Source organism: Ornithodoros turicata, chromosome 1, assembly GCF_037126465.1.
Source record: "Ornithodoros turicata isolate Travis chromosome 1, ASM3712646v1, whole genome shotgun sequence".
NCBI classification, from domain to species: domain Eukaryota; kingdom Metazoa; phylum Arthropoda; class Arachnida; order Ixodida; family Argasidae; genus Ornithodoros; species Ornithodoros turicata.
The window spans coordinates 209,381,760-209,389,529 of record NC_088201.1 but is presented as its reverse complement, the minus strand read 5'-3'; the positions used below and the strand labels follow the sequence as shown (position 1 = coordinate 209,389,529).

The 7,770-nt window shown below is 44.8% G+C and overlaps 2 long non-coding RNA genes across 2 annotated transcripts; both read right to left on the bottom strand.

The window, feature by feature from the left end:
* Window positions 1–567: 567 nt before the first annotated feature.
* LOC135375907 (uncharacterized) lies at window positions 568–7,539 on the bottom strand. Its single transcript, XR_010417431.1, has 2 exons — window positions 7,332–7,539; window positions 568–705 (listed from the first exon to the last, which is right to left on the bottom strand). It is a non-coding gene; the product is annotated as an uncharacterized LOC135375907 (long non-coding RNA).
* Window positions 4,298–5,122, bottom strand: LOC135375902 (uncharacterized). The gene is made up of 3 exons (XR_010417428.1): window positions 5,036–5,122; window positions 4,721–4,753; window positions 4,298–4,432 (listed from the first exon to the last, which is right to left on the bottom strand). It is a non-coding gene; the product is annotated as an uncharacterized LOC135375902 (long non-coding RNA).
* Window positions 7,540–7,770: the final 231 nt, after the last annotated feature.

Sequence of the window (7,770 nt, the reverse complement as noted above, 5' to 3'; positions counted from 1 at the left end):
GAAGGGTGGTAGTGTGGGCAATGGAGAAGAACGTGCTCTAGATCTTCAATAGCACCACCGTGGCTGCAGTGGGGAGAGGCAACTTGTTTTAAGTGGTAGCGCCACTGTTCTGTGAAGGCCACGTCGAGGCGCATTCGATGAACTACTGCGGCAACTTGGCCAGAGATATGTGCAGGCATGCGGAAAGCGAACGCTTGATCAATTCTACTCAGCATTGCGAATGGTTGAATGTTAGCGGTCCGTCGGCGGGTAGCCAGAGGAGCCACGAGGTGCCAAAAGTACGGACCGACGATCTCCCCTCAGTGGCGCAATACGCGTCCGTCTCCGAGACGAGAGAGCTGCTTCGGCGGTGCTGTCAGCCTGCTCATTGCCTTCGACACTGCGATGGGCTGGAACCCATTGGAGAACGAGCCTGTGCTTGCTCTGCGGTGCGCTAACACGGAATAAATAAATACGTAAATAAAATTGTGATGCATGTGTGGTCTTTGGAGTGTGAAATTCCTGCAAGATGTTCAGTGTATCCGTATACGTTGAATGCCCAACTCCAGTCAGAAGAGACACCTATGGTACACATCCAAGGACAACTTATACCTTTATTATTTCTTGAGAGGCAGGCTAGAGGCTTTTGCAGTCGAACGACGTTAATGTTCGTGAGTGCAGCCAGGGCACCTCGTAGACGACTGCCACGCATTTGGCTCGAGAAGGCTGGTTGGAGAGAAATAGAAAGAGACAGAAAGTTGATGTTAGGGAATATAATACGCAGATAGACATTAAGCAGTGCGATCGGTTAATATTAAGGAACACATCTGCTTCTCTTTAGATAGACTGGGACACCTGTCTGCTGCATACTTGAGCAGCAGACAGGCAGATTATGTTGAAGCCATTGTTTAAGAGAGTGCTGCTTGTAGACCCATACAAATAGGTTGCAAAGGTATCAGGGAGCGCCGTGTACTTTCAAACGACAAGCATAATTGCGGTAAAATGGCTCAGGGCGACGTGTGGCACGGCATAATCCCAAATTCGTCAAGCAACAGTGATATATGTTCCCGACTGACTTAGGCCCGGTTTCTATCAACGCTGGTTAACTTTGAATAGAGTTTGAGGTACTTCGTTACTGTAACTACATTCCTTTCTTTGCTAAGTTGTAACTTAACTCGTTACTTTGGGGCTGTGGTAACTTTCAGAGGAACCAGTTTCTTTTTCAGGTAACTTTGCCAAAGTAACTTATGCGAAGTTCCAAGTTACTTTTAATTCGCATTTCACTCACGTCCACACGTTTTCTTGCTATCTGTCCCGTTCTTTCATGGCATTTTATGCCATAAAGGGTGATATTCAATCAGTGACAGTAAGTAAGAACCACTGCCACTGAAATGGAGCTGCATCATTGTGCGCCCACAGGGAGTAAGATTCAAATCGTTCCAATTCTTGAACATAAACGAAAACGATTTAAGCGTGTTGCACTCATCCGCAGGCAACTCAACGTCTTACTCAACTGCTCACGCACGCTGCACCTGTGTAGTGCTATTTTGTGTCCGAAGTAACTTCGAAGTAACTCTGAAGTAACTCGTTCTTTTTTTAATTAACTCTGTAGCTGCGAGTTACATTTCAGGCTGAAGAACTTCGTTATTAACCTAGTTACATTTTCCACATGGTAACTTAACTTGTAACGAGTTCTTTTTGACAGGTAACTTCTGGATCTATGACTTGGAACAGAGATCAAGGGTGACTAAAACTTAAAGGTAATAGTCAATTATGCTTTTCTGCAAATGTTAGTTGGTGACGTGACGAATGCTTCGGTAACAATAACTCCTTTCAGTGAAGCGCAGTCATAAGCGTTAAAGGGACAGTCGCATCGACCACAGATCGATTCCGAAACCACAGTGAAATGAGATTCCCCGTCCTTCACTGACGATGACTCCGAAAGTCCCGTTCCGATCGGCGGAATACTTTTCGCATAATTCGTGTGTAAGCGGCGCTACAGCAGACGACGGAAGCGGGCGTCAAGCGGAACTCCCTGCTGAGAATCTTTAGCAACGTCACATGGAATCTGACCAATAAGAACGCGGCGAGCCAGAGGAGTCCCCGCGGCTTGCAGCTTGCATGAGCAAGGTCAGGGAGACGAAGGCGAAGGCACATACGGAGATGGCGGACTCGGAACGCGGAAGTGGCGAATCGTGCTGTTCAAATGCCTTTAGTAATAGCTCCCGTGACGAATATACATGTTTGATGACGGCCCATATTCGACGGATCCGCTTATTCTGCAAGTCGCTGGTGATGTACGTGCCGCAGCTGCGTTAGCGCAACAGAACGAGCCTCAGGACCACTGCTTTAGGTACGTTCATGATCGGAGTGCTCAATACTTAATCCCGTGACATTCACACTACGACGCAGGAAACAATCCAAGTGTTTGTGCGGCGTCTGTGTTCCTCAGGAACTGGATGAGTACCTATATGCTGCAGTGCTGGTGAAGTGGTAGAGTTGTGCAATGACGGCACGCACCACACGCACGCATCACACTTTGTTCCCAGCTCCCTGTCATCGGCCAGAACTTCTAGTGGTGTATCTACCGCAGTATTGCAGCGACGATCACAGTCTTCGCCTACTGTGCCCACGATAGATAGGCACGTCGAGCAATCCTTGTTTTCGTAGTTGTCGTCGTTGTTTGCACACACGACGAATGCCCCATGAAAGTTACGAAGGCTCTAACCAGCTGTGCAACTCAAGGGCCGGGTTAGAATTAGAATGATTGTCAGGAAATTACTATGCTACGTGTTTAGGAAAGTGTCCTTTCTTTTTACAGCTACGTCAGGTTCACTGCTTATTGTGTGTTTACAAGCTGAGTTTGGAGATTCCTTGGACCGAAAAACAGACGACAGATACCTGGGTGTGTCGTCCGCATGATTCGCCAACGTTTTTCCATCCTGGTCCTATCAGGACTATCATCTTTAGTGTGCCTCATTTCCTGTTCACACCTACACCATAATAGACTTGCATAGTTTCCAATTGAGAAGTGTGAAACAGAATCTGCGTTACCACAGTAATCCCGAGAAGTGCAAAGGAATAGGCAGGAGCAATAAACTACCTGGCCATAAGTGACAGTTATACTTTTAATGATAGTGTAATGCTTCTTATCGTTGGCAGTATTATAGCATGTGAGGGATATAACACGTCAAATAATTTCAGGTAACGTTTCATAACTCACTAATGGCACAGTTACACCTCATTATCATAGTAAGTGATACATCTGTCTGGGAATGTCCAAAATTTGCCATTCCCACGGAAGATTGTTCTGCCTTGATACAGCAAAACAAATTTTGATACCTGCCATTGATCCAATTTTTTAGCACCACTGTCTTGAAAACAGCTTTCAAGACTAACTTCAGAGATCCTTGGCAGAGCATTACCTCTTGTCTATGTATTATAATAATTATTATAATGACAGGCAATAAGTTACGCAAATGTGAATAAATCTTTGTGTTGACTGAGTGTTGTCCACTCAAGAGCAATTGCACAAGTCCACATCCAACTCTTCACGCACAGATATTTATTATTTGCTATGCACAGACAGTTATCAGCGTGCACCACACTGGCAATGTCCCTTGGGATCTGAAGCGGGGACTCACAAAAATAAAAAATAAAATAAACAGTTTTGTAAGTAGTATTGCAATGAAAACGGGACGATTGGACAGTAAATTGGACGGTTTCATTATAACAGTGGTACACAGGAAAAAAACTCGGGGTGTTGGGGGGGATCTGGATCGATCTCTGGGCATAACCAAGTGTAAAATTTTAGAAGGGTTAGTACATCCTGAAATGGCCCTCATGCCTCAGACCCCACTACTCGATTAATGCACCTCCCTTTTACAGTAAGAGGCCTCTTACTATCTACGGCATATCCTATCAAAGCTCACAGTACAGCAAATTTGGCCAATGCTTATGTGACAGTGCCTCGTAGAACATGCAGGTTTTCTGTTGAATTGACACTACATCTCTGGTAGCCCCTTTAATGTCTGGAGGTAGGTGCATCATTTTACATTTAACCAGCAGTAATGTATAGCATTGCAAAAAAGGAAACAAGGGCTTAATCTCAACGCTGCATCAGCATCATTCATCATCTCAAAATAGCGTTGTCTGCACAAAGATTTGGGTGGACCTGAAACGGACCTTTTTTTTTTCTTTTCATTTCCTGCTGTCAAGTTATTTTGTCTTGGCATGTAGCTGTGAGATGTCAGTAGAAGCCATGAAGCCATTCTCTTTACTTCTTGAACTTGGATGAAGAAAGCACTTTTCTGGAAGATCCTAATTTGTCAGAGGCGTCGTAAAGGCATTAGTGTAAAAACCAGGTCTCTCAGCAAAATTGCCGTGCACACACGTACATTGTTTGATGCCGTTTCATGGATGGATGGGACTTGATCAGCAGCACCTGGTCCTTCTATAACACAGAACGTCAAAAGTGCATCTCAAGTTGGCTACGACAACCACAAAAACCGCCGCCCTACAGCACACAAACAGTTCACAAACAGAGAGATAAAAGGTAACTGGGAAGTGGGTTATGGCGCTTATGTTACGGACAGAGGTACTGTTTGTATAGTGCCTGTTTCTAACACCAGCACACAAACAGCGTCAGTTCTTCCTTTTAGTGATCGGGGTTCATAGTTTGCGAATTGTTCTGTGTCCAAAAATTGTAAACACATTATATGTATTTAAGTAATATACGTACCACTTGCGCTTGACCCTGTCGAACTGCCTGCAGCTGTAATACACATGAAAACCAATCATGTCTACCACATTCCACAAAAGTCACAGGTTCAGTAACAGTGAAAGTTTCATGATAACGCGTCCGACAACGAGAAAAGTCAATCACGTTCATATGAATGACATCACTTGAACTTGTTTATTGTATTTTATTTATCTAGTTATTAATCATAGGTTAGGGGATACCTTACGTTGTACCGATTTCGTCTTTTGCTGCTAAGTTACTCACGCGCAAGAGTGACAGACCCGATTGGGAAACAACATAGACATTGTGACTTACTGTCGAAGTTGCTGGCTCGCTTTGTTCGTGGAACACTGTCGGAACGGCGTCAAGTTTCAATTCGCTCCTTTTTTGTGTCAATCCAAGTTGCACTTCCATGATGTTCTCATCCAGGTACACATTATCGGTGAAACGCGAGGAGCATACACGGACAGCATGAACACTCCTTGCTTCATCTGGATAGCCGCTAGTGATGTAGCTGCTTCCAACTTTCGCTTCGTCTGTGGTCTGGCTGTAGCTGTATCCTTGACGTGCGAAATCAAACATCGAGGTTTTCGAAGGAAGTTTTCCTGGAGTCGGGAACGCTGCGTCGGTTTCCAAACGACATCCCACGCGAAGGATGCAAGCGTAGCGATAGTATCCGAGTCACTAGAAAGTGTCACATGTGAATACGGGCGACGTGCCGGAAAAAAACAAAGCAGCCCCAGACTTGGCGGCAGACGACAGCGTCCTTCACGGCGGATTAGCCAGATTCGACCTTGCGTCACGCGATGTTGTTGGCGCTGGCGCTTTCGAGGATCAAAACGAAACCGGATCTTTTAAATTCGATTCCTCATCACCCGGTCCGTTTTGGAAGGAGAAAATTTGGCAAATAGCTCGTGGTAGTGTACCGAACACATTGGTATTGGATTCGTAACCACGGTTCCGGATGCGACAGTCCCTTTAAATTCAAGTTATGGGACCATTGATCTCGGTTCAAATGTTAGTCGGCGTTGGTGAACACGGGCCCTACTGTTCTTGATGGCTACGTAGCCGGCATGTAGCCAACATCTTCCATTACAGATTCGGTGATGTGCGCGTGTAACGTAGTTTTTGTTCAGTAGGTGTTCTGCATAGTACTGGAAGCATGTGAGAGCGCGTTTCTTTGTTTTTACTGTCTTGCATTGGTTTTGAGCCCTAAGTGCACCTTTGAATGTAATTACCGAAAGGTACGCCCGAGCAAATAGACTCGAATTGAAAGAGTAATTGCATAACGACATCGTCAGCGAAGGCAAAACAAAACAGCTACTACCCCTCCGCTACTAGCTACTACTCCGTTAAATTCAGTGGACGTAGGGGATGTATGTATGTATGTAGGTACCATAATAGGTGCCCTATATCATCACCGCGAGATGATACCGTACAATCACTATGCAGAGTGCCAACAACCACAAAAGGCACGGATAAGGACAAATCGTGAGATAAAGCGAAGCCTTCCCTCCATTCCCACCCACAGGCGACGTTTTTAGAGCGACAGTTTGATGGAGCTCACGGGCGTGTATATGTCTGTCCGTGGCCTTGTAGGGGTCACGTGATCGTTCCACCAGGGTTGCCATATTGGTTGACTGTCGCGACGCTAAAAATTGGCCAATGCTGACTTGCCTATTTTGTGGCTAGTTTTGCGAATACTTCTTCGCTGCTACATTCGAAATTCCTCAGCACGTAGATTGGAGTTGTTTTCATCGCGCACCACTTGTTTCCCTTGACGACCGACCTTTTCTCAGTCGGTACGATATGTACTTCCGGCTGTTTCATTTGTGTGCTGGCGTTTTAGCGCTGGTTAAAGAGTACTATATTCAATATATGACGCATGCACACCACTGGTTACAGAATTCGCTACTTTTGACTATTTTCTCATGGGGCGTTGGCGACTTTTCAAGATTTTGACCTGGCAGTCACCACGTGTTGGCGAGGCTATGTTCTGAATACGCTGAAATTGTATAACCATCACAGTAGCAATCCACCGCACCAATAAATGATTTCACGGAACGCTGAAATGCTTGTTCCTCATGATGGCTACGTTGCTAACTTTTTTACACTGTTATGCCCATTCAACGTAGTTTTGTCACCGTACTTGGCGAGCAATTGCACACTCAACTTTTTTTTGCAGAATTGATTCTGATTTTTGTTTTCCTCTCTTCTTTTGAGAACAATTAGTTAACTGTAATTACAGCAACAATTGTATTCTTGTTCTGCGCTTCCTCCTCATTAACTCTAAAGCGTCTCCATAGTCGTCGATTGCAGCGCCGCCGCTGTCTGTCGACGCAGCGATAGTCACGCGGACAGTCGCAGTCGTTACACTGCTATGTTGTAGTTCACTATAATGTAAGAGTACTGGGGGCTCAAGAGTGTCGAGTAGATCAATTTTGTTAGTTCTACGGCTTTACAGTACACATACGCTACATAACTGCAAAAAAGGGTTTAGCCAAAAAAATTCAGTGAGATTTAGTAATGGTACTATAAAAGGTGCCGCATTTGATATATTTTCCAAAGGAGCAGCCTTTCCTTATCTCGAGAACACGAGAGACACACTTACCATCTTAGCATTTCGAGGACATGGCTCCCATTTATCGCATACTTGAGCAAGAAATGTCAGCCTGTAGTTGATACCCGCGACCACCTATAACATAAGCAGAGTAATGACTGCAATGAAACACGCAGGTTGGACGTCTACACCGTAGAAAGAGGTAACATTTCCTTGAGATTGAGAAGCACGAAGGAGCACGAGGAGTATTCTATATTCCTCAAACTCAAGGAAATGTAACCTCTTTCTACAGGGTGTCCTAGAAAACGTGTCATTGAATTATAATAAAAAAACTACACCACCTAGACTCATGCGGTCCATGGCATTTGTTCTAACTGGGTTTTTGACACCTCCTCATGTGAACGTCGTGTAACGTAAGTTTAATTATGTAAATTTTTGCGAGCTTAAGTCGGAAATTTGCATAGTAAAGGTCACTTTTTTACCCCACCAA